Source organism: Lucilia sericata, unplaced genomic scaffold (assembly GCF_015586225.1).
Source record: "Lucilia sericata isolate MDLA Ls3-8-SP2 unplaced genomic scaffold, ASM1558622v1 Contig000600F_arrow, whole genome shotgun sequence".
Classification (NCBI taxonomy): domain Eukaryota; kingdom Metazoa; phylum Arthropoda; class Insecta; order Diptera; family Calliphoridae; genus Lucilia; species Lucilia sericata.
This window is the reverse complement of record NW_023994607.1, coordinates 28120-43587: the sequence shown is the minus strand read 5'-3', so window position 1 is coordinate 43587 and position 15468 is coordinate 28120. Positions and strand designations below refer to the sequence as shown.

General features: G+C 31.7%; 1 protein-coding gene across 5 annotated transcripts in view; it reads right to left on the bottom strand.

Annotated features, from left to right (window-relative positions):
- LOC119606552 (myosin-11-like) overlaps positions 1-15468 on the bottom strand; it is a 65022-nt gene that overhangs the window by 39776 nt on the left and 9778 nt on the right. The window lies entirely within an intron of this gene.

The following is a 15468-nucleotide window of genomic DNA, read 5'->3' as shown; positions in this document are numbered from 1 at the left end:
TAATACATCAGTCCTTGATGTATTAAATGGGTAATTTACGGTTATTTACTCATAATGTGGGCCACTTATACATATACACATAATAGCTTTGAAATATAATAAAACTTTCTGGGGAATCTACTTTAAAGCTTTTGTAGATAATGCCAACACATTGTTATTTAAATACAAATGTTTTCATCAATAAGTAATTATATATAATTCGAATAATTTTCATTCAAAATATCTATTATGTAGTAACATTCATTCACTTTTATTTTCCCTTTGTAATTAATCAAGCTTTAAATACTAACACTATTTGGCTAAAGGGAATTATGACTGTCATTATCCTAGCATTATTATTAAAAAGACTAAAAACGTATTGACGGACTTGAAAGCTTTATCTGTACTTACTTTATCCTGCCTACCTTAACTTAAAATAAATATTATGATTTAATATTTATTTTAAAAGCTTTGAAATCTTTGAACTTTAAAAGCTATGCCTATTAAGAGCTCTTTTGCTGTCATACCTCGATCATTCATTGCAAGAGTGTAATAACTCATGAAAAATTGATACGACATTTTACTACTTTTAAGGAAATCCCATAAGATTTGAAAAACGTAACTAAATTTAGATAATAGAGGTTAATATGTTTCCCATCTTACCTATAAGTATAATCGGGCATGGCCGACCAACACCAGTTATGAGTATTATCTTAAATGTGTATTATTTTTAATAATAAAGCAATTATGTTGAATTTTGTGTTAATTTCGATTTATTTTATGGCGGCTAGGATCAAGGGGGCTAGGATCAAATATGAATCACTCTAGGTTCAAATAAGGCGCATCATTCACTCCAAAGCTCAATATAGGGGGTTCGGTTTTATGGGGACTAAGGATTTTGGATGATCACATAAGAACGTGTATGTTGAACATGGTTTTTTCTATGGATCAACATGCCTATATTAAAGGAAAATCGGTGGAAACCGCACTTCATAAATCTAACTTTAATAATAGAGAAATCTTTTGCCCAAAGAGAATATTCACTATCATATTTCCTTAATATAGCAGGCGCTTTTAGTAATATAAAGCTTGGATCATGAACGTACTAACACAACGTCACATTCAAGCTAAATTAAGCAGTGACATCATAGTTAGATGAATGCATGTCATGCATTATGTACTGATAGAGTAGATCCAATGCTACTGAGTCAATGTGTAGGATTTTAGGTATAGATCTACTTCATCTACACATTAAGGAATACACCTTAAGAATACAAATCAGACTTAATCAGATTGGACAACTAAGAATTAATGATACATGGCACTCACTCTTCACTAATAAGAGACTTTAATTGTAATGTTATTAATACGGATTATCAAGCATCCCACATCTGTTGGGATAAAGAGATTATGTCAATCTTTCCACCTAGTGTTAACTGGGAGACAGTAAGCCAGGATGGTATCGAGGCTTCAAAAACGAAAATGAAACGGTATTTTTTTGTTAAAAGTTAGGTATAGAACATATGTAGTCTCAGACTTATAAATGAATGCAGCATAATTCAAGCTGAGGTCTTCGCAGTGGCCGAAGCAGCAAGGCTTATATCTATGAGACCAATATTAGCAGCGGTATCACGATCTACGATAGATAGTCAGGCTGCTATAAAGGCACTATGCAATAGAAATATTAGCTCCAAGGTAGTCAGCCGTCGCAGAGAGCTACAGGTACCTGGTACCGGGTACCGGGTCACAATAATATACTTGGGAATGAAATTGCAGACGATTTAGCAGGGACAGATATGTACTTAAATGGATTAGTCAATAGTCTATGTATTAGTATATGGACTAGTCTATCTGGTCACTCCTTTCATTAACCTCTTAAAGTACCACTTCCCTATTAGTATAATCATGTAACAATGATTTGTCAAGGCTGTTTCTCCTGTCAAACATTACCCTAGTTGGGGTCCCTGCGCATAAACACTTCTCTGGAGATGAACAGACAAATGAGCTAGAATCTGCTTTGGATATATCCATGGCTGTTTCAGTAGCGTAGAAGTATTTTTAGATTCTTTCTTCAAAAGTTGAAGTGAATACTCTTCCCGAGGTAAGGTTTATATCATATGGATACTAGGCCACTCGGTAGTCCGCAACGAAAGGGTGAATGTAATAGCTTTAAAGGAAAGTGAGCTCGATGTAGTTAACCTGACAAACGCAGAACCATTCGATGCAACAAAAGCTAACTTAAAAATATGGTTGAGAGAATCCCATAAGGCCACTCGTAATAATGAAACGGTGGGTAGAACCTATGCAATGACGATGATGAGAGCAAGACGAGAATTCTGCTCAAAATAAGCAGGTCTGAGGTTAGTATGATGGTACGTATTCAGATTGGACACACAAGATTACGAGCACATCTATACAAAATTGGTCGTGCGGATTCAGACAAATGTAGAGCATGTGGAGAGGATAGTAAAACGCTGGAAAACTTTCTTTGCCACTGTCGGCATTCGTCGAAGTTAGATCTAATATTGGAAAATTCTTAGGAATTACGTCCAGTTTCTGAACATTGAGTTTCTGAACATTGATTGGGGTATTTCTGCGGATTTGATGTAGTATACATCCTACTATCAACCTAATCTAACCTTCTGCAAAAGTTTGAAAATAGATGGAGTTAGAGGGGCCAAGAGACACAAGGTGACTTATAACCAAAAATAGGCAGGATATATCGTGGTTTCTGGCAGTAATACTTGAACACTAGATGCTAGGCAGACATGCAAGTCGGCTAGTGCTCCGCTTCAATGAATTTTGTCGCATTTGTAATGACTTGCCACTTTAACTGCTAATACCCTGCCCTAGCTGTCAAGAGGAATAAATATATGTGAAAATACATTATATCCAACCTTGGTGAACTCAGACTATATGACCAATTGAGACATCTCACAGCTACAGGCTGGATCTAACATCACATTAATATACGCAACAATTCACTTGACAAGTAGTGTGGTCTTGTCAAAACTGGGACCTTAAGACTCTACTTGACAGTTTGCTCGTAGTAATCTACCACATAACCCAACCAACTCTATGGATTTTCCAAAGTTAAACAAGATGGGAATCCCTGGATACGTCCCCGATATTTTGAAAATGTACTATATACCTTGATAGCTAAGTAGTAGTAGCTAAGTGGTTGATTCTGAACAAGTTGAACTTTTAAAGGCTTTTAGTCAAACTAGAGCTTTAAAAGCTTTATTTTAAATAAGCTAAATATAAAACTTTGATAAATATTTTTACAACTACATATTACATTATGGTTTTTGACAATCTTTCTCGACTATATGGCAACCAAAAATTTAAACTCCCCAAACCCATTTAAAATTCTGTTACTAGAGATCTAAGAAGCTTTAAGTTCCCCCTAAAGATATTACATTATTTATCCTTAACAATAACTTATCTATATAGACATTTTGATCTTTGCTGATGTATTTTACCAACATTTATTAATTTAATTCCTAAAGCCAATATTTACGCTTAATAAAATGTTATTATACCAGTCAGCTTAGTTTTGTTCTTTAACATTTTTTTGTCTACAACATTTTTTGTATCGATGATGTTCATTAGGAGACAGAGTGACTTTTTTTTATATATTAATTTTTAGTTCTTTTTTTTCTAAAAAAAAGGTCATATCTTCTTTTTCTGTATCACAATTCTGCAGTTTGAGTAGAGATAGTAATTATTGGTAGTAGTTGTGGTAAGTAGTTTTAATACGAACAAAAAACAACAAATAAAAAAAAATACAACAACAAAAACCAAATAATAATGTTTTCTGTTTAAGTATTTTGTATAAAAAAACAAGAATGTAGCACAATATTACTTTTTGATTATAGTTTTCTATTTCTTTTCTTTTTTTTTGCTGATTTTATTTTTATTCTCTCGTTTATAGTTTGTTTGTTTGCAAATTTAAATAAAAGGCAGTTATAGTTGAGTTAGTTTTTTTCTTCTTCTTCTTAATTTTCATTTCTTTTTTGGTAATACAAAAAAAGAAGACACAAAAAAATATATTTACAACAATACAAACAACAATAATAACCGGAGGGGTTGATAAAAATAAAGCTTTCACCGAAAAAAAAGGACGAAAAAAAATCTTTAAAGTTTTTAAATCAAAAATAGAGTGTTTAGTAGAAGATAGAAAAAAAGAGGAAAAGGAAATAAAATAACACACATACATAAACATCAATACAATACATACACACATACAATGAAAAGCGTAAATAAAAAGCAGACGTAAGATGAAAATAAATTATTTATTTTGCATGATTTTAACTTAAATTAACTAAATTAACTATAATCAAAATTATCTGACATTCACTCTTTTCTTAACGCACAAATGAAGAGAATAATAGGAAGGTTTTTATAGTTTTTTGTTATATAATAATCACTATGTATGTGTGAGAGTAAGTGTGAGTGTGTATGATGCTATTTGAAAATAACTAGGTCCCACAGTGTTCGAAATACGCAGCTTATTATAAGCTTTATAAGTATTTTAAGCCTTTTTCTGTTTTTAAATGAAAAATGGACCAACAATTCTATTTTTACAATTTAACCCATAGAGTCGACATTTCTCTCGGGACTGGGAAAATACTTTAGGAATAAATAGGGAACACATTCTAGGTTACTAAAACTGATTTTCGGTTTCTGATCCCTACTTTGGAGATAAATACTGCACGCTATCATGTCATTTAGGTTAGGTTAGGTTACTTGGGTTGCTCGCTAGTTAGCGAGTTCACTCGGAGGCCTTGTGGGCCATTGTGATACCCTTAGAATTATCATTATATTATATTGAGAGAGTGGGTTTCCTCCCTAATTTCGTTGCCTACTTGGTTCTTGCGGTCTCCGTGAAAACCAACCGGTATTTCTAATAAAACCGATCATGTTTACTAGTGACGCATCTCTGAGACAGTCCAGATCATGGAAAAGAGTTCTACCTAGATATAGTAGTCTATGCTCTTATAAGGCTGGGCAGTCACATAGAAGATGTTGTATTGATTCCTCTTCTTTCTCGTCCATACAGCTTCTACAGTAGCTATAACGTGGGTAGCCCATACGTTCCGACATATGTCTAATCATACAGTGCCCAGTAATTATACCAGTGAGAAGCCTAATTGTATTCTAACTAAAAGAGAGGAGAGTCCTAGTCCTATCCGTTGTCAGAGTGAGACAGAGCAGTCTCGATATTTGATATATTTGACCACCTGAGTTCTATCTCACTCAAAATCCAGTCATCTATCAATTTTAATAGGGTCACCAGAGGAGCGTGAATATCTCTTTGTGCAAGAGTTAAGTCTAGGGACGACCCTTTGGTTGCGCTTTCATCAGATACTTAATTTTCCCGGATGTCTTCATGTTCTGGAACCCATATCAACTCAACGTGATGTTGTGTCAGTTGTGCCAATGATTGAATACAATTAAGAAGACATTTCGACTTAAAAACATTGGAATTAAGAGCCTTGATTGATGAAAGACTGTCCAAGTATATATGTATAGTCAAATTTTTATATATTCAATTCCCGGATTCTTCTCGCGGCTGTATCAATGGCATATATCTCTGCCTTAAAGACCGTGCAGGTGTCAGGTAGTCGAAGAGACAGCAAAAGCTTCAGTTGTTCGGAGAAGATTCCCGATTCCGTGCCCTTTTCTGTCTTTGAACTATCAGAGTAGATTGAGATTACGTCGTCTTTTAGGACAGTGTTCGAGGACCAATCATCATTTGTCGGTATTCTGGTATTGAATGACCTATCTGAGCGCTTTTCAAAACTATATCAAAAATATATTATTGATATCGTATGGGATACAAAAAAACGTCGAAGGTCCACTACTTTGAGTCACCATATCGCCGCCCATGGACCATTTGTGGGATACATTTTCATAACTTAAACTCAAATGCTTCATGGCTAAATATTTTAAATATTATGCCGCTCGAAAATCAATTATATTCCACTGTGCATCACTTGAAGCCGAAATGTGATAAAGAAAATTTACTCTTTGGGGGAAATATTCTAAAAGAACAACCTTGTTACTTAAATATATCTATAATTACTCGAATAAGAGTTTCTCACCTATAACCGTAAACCTGTACCTACGAATGCGAATTCAATTTACCGTTAAGATAGGCTTAATGCATTTGCAAAACTATTCTAAATCCCTTGCATTACTTTTTCACTATCAACACTAAAGGAAAATATATCGTACTGACTAAGAACCTTGAAATTTATCCCGAGAATAAATTATTCAAATAAAAAATGTTCTAATTAGCGGTATAATATTCACACAGCTATTAAATAGCAATTTGTTGTCTTTGGTATCTCTCTAATTTTCTTTTTAATTCAAATAAATTTGTGGTGCGTGGCATATAAATTTATATGCACAATTAAGCATAAACAAATTGAGAATTATACGAATGAAAAAAGTAATAAGTAAGTAATATGGAAAAATATGCATATTAAGGATATTGTAATACATTTTATATGATAATGCAAAATCTATGGGTGTGAAAAAAGTGAGTAACTCTGAGTGTGTGTTTACTAGGGTGATCGATTATTCGATATTTTCCAAAAACCGGTTTTCGAATAGTTCGAATAGTTGACATTTAAAAAAAACCGATTGATATTTTTCAAATTCAGAAAAAACCGGTTAACCGGTTTTTCATTATAAATAAAAAAAAAAATATTTTAATTTTAAAAACTTAATGTTTATGTTTAAATTTGATTAATAAAACATGGCCAGAAATGATTTTTAACAGTTTAAAAGATTATAACTATAGATCTAGTCGTCTGATTTACATTATTTCATTAATATAAAAAAATTAGGAAAAAAGTGGGACACTTCTGTTAAACATAAGGTACTATGTAATCCTAGCTTATTTCAAAAGCCCTGTTTAGGACAACACTTCCATAAAATTTCAGCCGTAAATTAATTATTGTAAATTGAATATAATCTTAAGATTGATAAAATTTTATCAAACAGTTATCAATTTTACAAATAAATTTTTTTTAATTAATTAGGAAAATCAAAAAAGTTTAACTAAAGGAGCTTTAGAAAAATATACGCTAGCTCCTCGACTCGAATATTTTTAAAATTTAGGCGGGCTGTATTATTATTTACTTAAAAATTTCATTTAAATAATCTTTGAATACAAAGCAAATAAAAGTATTCGAAACCGGTTTTTAAAAAGTGAAAAAACCAGGTTATTCGATATTCGAAAAATCGACATTAAGAAAAAACCGACACTGGTAAAGCAGAAAAAACCGGTTTTAAAACCGGTTGAAAAATCGAGTCGATCACCCTAGTGTTTACGTTAAGTGTTGAAATCCATATATGAACATACATCCATACACAAGTAAATATATATGGATCTTGTAAGTATATATTTATGTATCTGTAAGTAGCAACACGCAGTTATAAATAAAAGTTTGTAAGTATTCTTTTTATTTGTTTTTTAATAAAATTGAGGTCATATGACGCTAAAAAAAACTGAAATAAAAATTTCAATAAATATGGCAGACTTGATGTCTCCAAACAAAATATTGCTCGAACATGAACAATTTTTAGTCATTAGGAAAGGAGAAGCCAAAAATGAACATTATTATGAAGTGTGTGTGTAGGTGAATCAGCAGTTTGCTAGGAATTCATGTCTAACGGCTTGGTTTACTCAAATTCATTTATTTACTCTTTGTTATCAACAGAAAAAGAATATCATTACCGTAGTGTTTCAAAGTAATCTAGTCTAGTCTACAGTCTAGTCTATAGTCTAGTCTACAGTCTAGTCTATAGTCTAGTCTATAGTCTAGTCTATAGTCTAGTCTATAGTCTAGTCTATAGTCTAGTCTATAGTCTAGTCTATAGTCTAGTCTATAGTCTAGTCTATAGTCTAGTCTATAGTCTAGTCTATAGTCTAGTCTATAGTCTAGTCTATAGTCTAGTCTATAGTCTAGTCTATAGTCTATAGTCTAGTCTATAGTCTAGTCTATAGTCTAGTCTATAGTCTAGTCTATAGTCTAGTCTATAGTCTAGTCTATAGTCTAGTCTATAGTCTAGTCTATAGTCTAGTCTATAGTCTAGTCTATAGTCTAGTCCTATAGTCTAGTCTATAGTCTAGTCTATAGTCTAGTCTATAGTCTAGTCTATAGTCTAGTCTATAGTCTAGTCTATAGTCTAGTCTATAGTCTAGTCTATAGTCTAGTCTATAGTCTAGTCTATAGTCTAGTCTATAGTCTAGTCTATAGTCTAGTCTATAGTCTAGTCTATAGTCTAGTCTATAGTCTAGTCTATAGTCTAGTCTATAGTCTAGTCTATAGTCTAGTCTATAGTCTATAGTCTAGTCTAGTCTAGTCTATAGTCTAGTCTATAGTCTAGTCTATAGTCTAGTCTATAGTCTAGTCTATAGTCTAGTCTATAGTCTAGTCTATAGTCTAGTCTATAGTCTAGTCTATAGTCTAGTCTATAGTCTAGTCTATAGTCTAGTCTATAGTCTAGTCTATAGTCTAGTCTATAGTCTAGTCTATAGTCTAGTCTATAGTCTAGTCTATAGTCTAGTCTATAGTCTAGTCTATAGTCTAGTCTATAGTCTAGTCTATAGTCTAGTCTATAGTCTAGTCTATAGTCTAGTCTATAGTCTAGTCTATAGTCTAGTCTATAGTCTAGTCTATCGTCTAGTCTATAGTCTAGTCTATAGTCTAGTCTATAGTCTAGTCTATAGTCTAGTCTATAGTCTAGTCTATAGTCTAGTCTATAGTCTAGTCTATAGTCTAGTCATAGTCTCGTCTATAGTCTAGTCTATAGTCTAGTCTATAGTCTAGTCTATAGTCTAGTCTATAGTCTAGTCTATAGTCTAGTCTATAGTCTAGTCTATAGTCTAGTCTACTAGTCTCGTCTATAGTCTAGTCTATAGTCTAGTCTATAGTCTAGTCTATAGTCTAGTCTATAGTCTAGTCTATAGTCTAGTCTATAGTCTAGTCTATAGTCTAGTCTATAGTCTAGTCTATAGTCTAGTCTATAGTCTAGTCTATAGTCTAGTCTATAGTCTAGTCTATAGTCTAGTCTATAGTCTAGTCTATAGTCTAGTCTATAGTCTAGTCTATAGTCTAGTCTATAGTCTAGTCTATAGTCTAGTCTATAGTCTAGTCTATAGTCTAGTCTATAGTCTAGTCTATAGTCTAGTCTATAGTCTAGTCTATAGTCTAGTCTATAGTCTAGTCTATAGTCTAGTCTATAGTCTAGTCTATAGTCTAGTCTATAGTCTAGTCTATAGTCTAGTCTATAGTCTAGTCTATAGTCTAGTCTATAGTCTAGTCTATAGTCTAGTCTATAGTCTAGTCTATAGTCTAGTCTATAGTCTAGTCTATAGTCTAGTCTATAGTCTAGTCTATAGTCTAGTCTATAGTCTAGTCTATAGTCTAGTCTATAGTCTAGTCTATAGTCTAGTCTATAGTCTAGTCTATAGTCTAGTCTATAGTCTAGTCTATAGTCTAGTCTATAGTCTAGTCTATAGTCTAGTCTATAGTCTAGTCTATAGTCTAGTCTATAGTCTAGTCTATCTATAGTCTAGTCTATAGTCTAGTCTATAGTCTAGTCTATAGTCTAGTCTATAGTCTAGTCTATAGTCTAGTCTATAGTCTAGTCTATAGTCTAGTCTATAGTCTAGTCCAGAACTGCCGGGTAAGTAGTTAGCTAAACTGAATATTAGATTGTGTAAGCAAGTACTTTATTCATTTCATTACATATACTTATGTAGATATGTATTTGTGTAAATGTATCTAGTTATCTAAGTCTACAAAACCAAATATTATGCTTTAGGATTTGTAGGTTCTTGTTTTTATTACATATTTTTGCCATTTGTTAAATTTATACTTTTTATTTCTGTTTTTGTAACAAATGTTTTTTTGATTTTTTTTCTGTACGCCTTTATGCCATTCAAAGACACTGCGTGTGTAATTTTGCAACTATTATCCTGTCATTTGAAATAACATCAAAAGGAGAATTTACAAAAAAGAAGGTCAAATTTTATCTTCAATAGTTAGTAGTTTTTAATGTTATTTTGTTTTTGGTTTTTTTTTTTTTTTGTAGATGTATGCATGTGTAGCTGTGTTATATTATTATTATTTTTTCTATCTTTAACAGATGAAAAGTGCAGTTCATTGCTGTCCATTCATGTGATTGTTACATGTGAATATTTGTTTTTTGTGTTTTTGTTTTGTTATCAAACAAATTAATCAAAAACAATAACCATGTAAAGACTAGAATACAAAAAGATTTTAATATTTAGATAGTGATTGTTTTAAAGGAAGGACTACTATAACTAACTACTATATGTTTATGTTCATATCTTGCGAAAAAAGAAGCATTAATGTTCATCAAATGTATATGACTTGATATAAACAAATAGGTGAATTTACTGAAATGTATTAAAAATATTCTTATTGAAAGCTATAAAAAATATTATCTTTTAAAAAATCTTTATATTTAAATTTTAGTTGCTAAAGGTTTGTATTAAATTTAAGAATAATACAAGAGAGAAAATTATAGTTGGTTTAGTTTGAAATAACATGAAAATGCACATAGAACAGATAAGCATTCGAGTTCATGTTTAGACCGCAGACCACACAATCTTTCTAAAAATGGCTTTATTTATTTGTCCATTACAATACAATTACAAATTGTATTATAATCTAATTTACTGAGTAGGGTGACGATGACCATACACCCGTTGTAGTGTAGCATACCAGAGTCTTTGGTGGGAATGTTAATGTTAACCCATAAACTGTGATGGTAAAAGTCAAACTATGTAATATTGAAAAACTTTCTTCAAGCTGTAGTGAATTATTATTTAGTTTTCTACCAATTTAAATGAAACTTGAGATAAATGTATAGACCCATATTTATAATGCTAATGAAAAATCGAAATTAACCCTTAAACGTGAATATATTTTTATAGTTATATAAAATGTCCGTAATATAATAACTAAATATTCAATACCATATTCCGAGAAAGGTGTGGGTTATAATGAAAAAATACGTGATATCGATAATTACCGTTATATTAAGTGAGTAATCGAGGTTTAATATTTAAACGGGACTGTATGAAAGCTTAACATCATTAACACAAATTTGCTACATCATTAAGACCGTGTAAAACTTAGTTGTACAGTTTTTTAAGTGTAGGTTAGAGGTTAGTATTCTAGTCGGGTAGAGGTCGTGGGTTTCCACCTGAGGCAATGGTAAAGTAGCTCACATCAAGCGTAGGCTTAGGTGTAGCTCTTTGTTTTTGATGTATACTTATGTACATCCACTTTTCGCACTAATAGATTTTAAGGAGATATATTTAACATAATTGTTACCTCCAGAACCCTTTACAGCTATTTACTGTAATTTTAGACTATTAGCTCTCGTGGAAACGTAAGAAACCCTTCTAGACTTTCTGAACATTTGGACATTGGGTCGAATAAAATACAAGGACTGGCTTTCTATTACTGGTTTAATGAGACAAGACTGTTCTTGATATCTGCTAAATCGGCATTTAAACTCAGACAGTCTGTTTCATTGTGATATTATGACTTTGGTCGCGGTACAATTCTATAGAAAGCAAATAGGCGGATTTTGAGGTAGCAGACAGATGATATCAGAAAACCTGACGCTGACGATTCGATCAGTCAGGTCCTTTCTTTGTCAGTTAAATTTGTAGTCCCTTTATTGCATACATACGCAAAATTTTCATTAAGGTCGATGCTTTTTGTCTTTGGCATTTCTTGAACAGAAGTGACATTGACTTTGCAATTTTTTTCTCAATTTGAAACTTCAAACTTTCTCATTTAATTATACGTTTGCATGTTCTTAAACTTCTAATTTCACTGACCAACAAATTTTTAACTCAGTGACCAAAGTATATTCTACGAAGGCATTAGGTAGCACTTAAGCCAAATCTAGAATCAGAATTTATACATTACATCCGGTTTTCCAGATATCGTATAATGGAATTTTGTTCAGTTTTTTATGTCTTTGGGGTTAGAAGAGCTTCTAACTCCAAAGTCATTTCTCTTGTGAAATGACTTCAACTTCCTATTAGAAGTATCAGCTAGTTGTCTTGGGGATCACAGGGTTTCACAAGATCTCAGTTTATAGGTATCAAAATGATAAAATGAATTGCTAGTACCTTATGTAACCTAACCTAAAGTTAGATCTTATTCAGTTTTACGCAAGTTCAATAGAACTCTAAATAGTTTCGCAATGGATGTTATGAAAAATTAAACATAAATTATCGATTAAAGAACTGGTTGCATAATGTTCTCAGTAATATTTATATGGAATCGGTTTGGTAGTAAACAATTTCGATCAAATGTCATTGGTTTCAAAAGATTTGGAATTGCTATTAGTGAAAAACCAAACCAAGATCCTGTAAAGTTTTCTCATAACCTATTTTGGAGACTGTGGTCAACCTCTGTAGGATTGAGGGAACCATTTTAATCGTAACTCAATAACACATTCCCCTAAAACGTTTTCCTCTGAACACTTTGTAAAGTAGAAAATATCTATGCAAATTCAATATTTGATTTAAACATTTGCATATTATCCCACATAAATTGATGCATTTAGAGTTAAAAAATATATATCTATGTATATATGTATATCCATCTAATGTAATGCAATCTGTTTTTGAAAATCCATCAATATTTGTTCAAGTCTAAAGTTCCTTTTCTTCTCGTTTGCACTTTAAATCAACATTCGCATCAATAGTTTATCAAGTTGAAGACATTATTTTTATTTTATTTATTTTTTTTCGATTTGTTCAATGACACTTTCCCCACAGAAAGAATTCACGGACTGCATGTGATCAGAGAGAAAGAGAGATATTTTTTTTTTTTGGTGTATGTGTGTGACATCTAAAATTGCTCGGTTCTGTATGTGAATCTGAGTGATTATTTGTTTGAATAATTGTATGTGTGTGAGTGTTTTTAATTTCTATTCAGTTTGTGAAAGATTTATTTCAAAATTATAATTGACTTTTTCACAATGGAATTGAAAAAAAAAAAAAATAAATAGAAAAAACTATAATAAATTAAAATAGAGACAAAAACGGATGTGCGATTGTGCAAGTTTTTAAAACTACAATTAAAAAGTTAAAAAAAAATAAAAGAAAAATAATATAGAATATTTATTTTGTAAAAGCATCAATCATTATTATGATTAAATATGAAAATAATGATAGTAGTATAACAAATACATTAACGCCATCTTTTTTGTTAGTTTAGCACACATACATACATAAACACATATACACACATCTACTATTTCCCAACAGATTCAAAATAAACCTTGAGATATTGTAACCCTTTAGGCAGTATCTTTCCAAAAGTTCCCAAAATTGTAATTTTTGTAGGATCTTAAATGTCATTAGCCAATCTTGCACTTAAGACGCTACTTAAGAGTCCCTAAGTAATCAAGTGTGTAATGAGAATACACTACACTATCAGACCTTCAGAGACCCTAAGTTATCGAAAGTGTAATGAGACTACATTACACTATCACCCCTTTTCAGGTCAATTTGTTATTTACCTAATAAAATGTATCTATTAAAGGGTCAAGTATCCATTTGTAATCGAATAAAAGTTTCAATCACCAGTTCAAGACAGTCACCCCGAACTATAGGGATACGTTTACAATTATACTCGTATATAAGCCTGTATATGTTTGCATTCATAAAAAAACAAAAATATGAAAACTACCAGATTTAAAACTGTCGAGAAAATAAATTAAAATTAAGAAAAAAAAAACATAATAATACATAAATACAAAAATAAAAGTACAAGGTTACACAAGAATTTAAACAATTAACACAGAGTAACATTCGGCACAGAGCAACAACAAGGGTATGGACTATACAGAGGCAAAATGTGTAGTCAAAGACACAACCCCAAAAGTCTAAATAAGAATCGAAAATTTAACTTTAAGACGATAATACTTGTACAACATGACATTGAAGCAAACATTTTGCAAATGCGTGTGAGTGTAATTGTATGTGTGTGTATGGGAATTTTTATGACATGTGTCAGTGTAAACATACAATATATTATCTAAGGTTATATACACAATCTTAGGCATACGAAAACACATACACACAAAGTTTAATTTTGTGCAAATGTTTTGGTAAAGATGAAGAAAAAGAAAAACTAAGCAAATCTTATGGAATTCTATAAAGATTAAGCATAATTTACGTTTACGTTATATTTGTGTTTACATTTAACAGTGTAAATGTGTGTGTATATCTAAGTGTAATTAGTGTGACGTTTAACCTTACAAAATATACAAACACAAATCTACTTTTATTACATAGACCTCCCCTCCCCTTTCCTCCATATTAATTTTAACAAAGTCTAGTAAATTTAGTCGCAGTGCAGTAAGATTCACTAGAAAGTTAGCAAGGAAATGTTTTAAACTTTCCAAATTGTGTAATCGAAATATTGGTTGGTTTCACAAGACTCCCCGAAACTCATGCAAGAGCGTAAGGAGTTTTATGTCTTTCTGGAAGAGATTATAAATCAATTAAAGAGATGACATTTGATCTGTCAAATATATTGACATATTGATGGACTATAGTAGTATATTCTTCCCTTTTTTGTAAGTTTCGTTTTCGACCAGGTTTGGAAAACAACTGGAATTTATAACTCAATTGAAAAGGAATTTATCTGGTTACATTGTAGAACTAGTAAAAAACCCTTAAAGCTTTTTGGTTGCAAAGGTAATGATGCAGGTGATAATACAAATATCTATGATAACATGCAATAAGCTGTTAGGTCGACTTAAGAACGAATGTCATACGTATATGCCAAGATATTCTTTAGGGTCATTAAATAAGAAGTTTCGTACTTTGACAGTTTATCCCTTTCACGCAGAAAACCAAACCGCTGAACTTTTTATGGATATGACTTCACCACGCAATTTATTTGACGTACATATATCGATAATTTTTGATGAAAAATGGAAAATGGGTTTTTGAAGGATATCGCAGGATATTATCCTTTTTAGCATGTAGTGACATCAAATTCTAAAAAATAAAGTATTTTTCTTTGGAAATAACCATTTACTGTAACTGTGAACTGAAAATTACGCCCAAAATAGAGAAAAATGTTTAAAACTTGGGAAACTGGTGTCCCGTATACGTGAAAGAGTTATAGTGGTCATTTGAAGCTACATCAGTTGAATTTGTTGTTTGTAAGCCAAACAAATAGATATATTCGAAAAAGGGAGGACATTAGTCCACATGGGAAAAAATCAGTTTTATGTATCCCAACAAATTTTCTGTTGGAGTGGATTTGGAGCTGGTCCATATTTCGTGGGCCAGATCACTGTCAATAAAGTCGTTTATCACAACTTCTTTTAGCCTGGATAATATGAATACTAACGGCATGTGGAATCAAATAGATTATGCCACATTGGACATTCCTCAGT